The sequence below is a fragment of the Propithecus coquereli genome, unplaced genomic scaffold (genome assembly GCF_000956105.1).
Source record: "Propithecus coquereli isolate 6110/MARCELLA unplaced genomic scaffold, Pcoq_1.0 Scaffold8000, whole genome shotgun sequence".
Lineage (NCBI taxonomy): Eukaryota > Metazoa > Chordata > Mammalia > Primates > Indriidae > Propithecus > Propithecus coquereli.
This window is the reverse complement of record NW_012154176.1, coordinates 5,793-6,805: the sequence shown is the minus strand read 5'-3', so window position 1 is coordinate 6,805 and position 1,013 is coordinate 5,793. Positions and strand designations below refer to the sequence as shown.

General features: G+C 65.1%; 1 pseudogene across 1 annotated transcript; it reads right to left on the bottom strand.

The window, feature by feature from the left end:
• Positions 1 to 10: 10 nt before the first annotated feature.
• LOC105825523 lies at positions 11 to 778 on the bottom strand (annotated as a pseudogene). Its single transcript, XR_001138268.1, has 2 exons — positions 423 to 778; positions 11 to 81 (listed from the first exon to the last, which is right to left on the bottom strand). The product of XR_001138268.1 is annotated as a tenascin-X pseudogene (transcript).
• Positions 779 to 1,013: the final 235 nt, after the last annotated feature.

Genomic DNA, 1,013 nt, shown 5'->3' with positions numbered 1-1,013 from the left:
GCTCTGGGGCCTCCGTGCTGGGTTCTGTGGGGCTGGGGGTCTCCTCCACCTCTGTGGGAGCAGCGGTCTCTTCCTCGGCAGCTGAGAACGGGGGACAGAGAGAGGGAGGCAGGGTCCCTGGGGATGTCCTCAGTTCTGACAAGCCCACCCTTGGGCTGAGTGGTCCTGCTCAGCTGACAGCTAGCAAACATGGCTGAGCTCCACGGTCAGCCATGGGGGACCTGGGACAGCCACCAGGACAGCACACAGGGTCCCTCTCTGCCCAGGAGGACCTGCCAGTCCTCAGGGAGACCAGGGGAAGGCACGAAGGGTACCAGGGCTCAGCCCAGAGCAGAGGGGCATCCTGGGCCCATTCACCCACCGGCAGAGAGAAGGTGAAGCCCCCACTGGGTCCCTGCCTGGGGCTCCCACCGTGCACTCACCCGTCACCCCGATGGCAGAGACGGGGCCCACGCGCTGGCCCCCGTGGAAGCCGTACAGGTTCATCTTGTACTTGTGGTCTGGCTCCAGGCCTGAGACGGTGACCCCGTCCTCGTGCCCCGGCACCCGCACCACCTTGGGCTGCCCGTCCCCGTTCTTGTACTGGACCAGGAAGTGGTCAAACTGGCCCTCGGGGACCGTCCAGGTCAGGCTCAGGGAGTCAGGGGTGGCATCTGTCACGGTCAGCTCCCCCAGGCGAGGCTTGATGGGAGGCTCGGGGGTCGTGGTGGGCACCACTTGCGTGGCCTCAGCTTCGTCCTCTGGAGCTGGACAGACACGTACGGGGACAGTGAGGTCCCTACAGTGCTCAGTTCAGACGGAAAGGGTGCATCGCAAAACATACAGTGCCCAGGAGTGGAATGATCTAGTGCATCTCTCCTCTCTGCTCCCGTCCACTGGCTTTTCTATCTCCTCCCCCTGATCTCTCTTCCCCCTCCTCCTCCCCAACCTCCAACACCCAGGTGGCCTCTCCCTGCCCCTCCAGCACTGCCTCTCTTCTGAGCACAGGCCCCTCGGGCCCTGCGTCCCGGGCC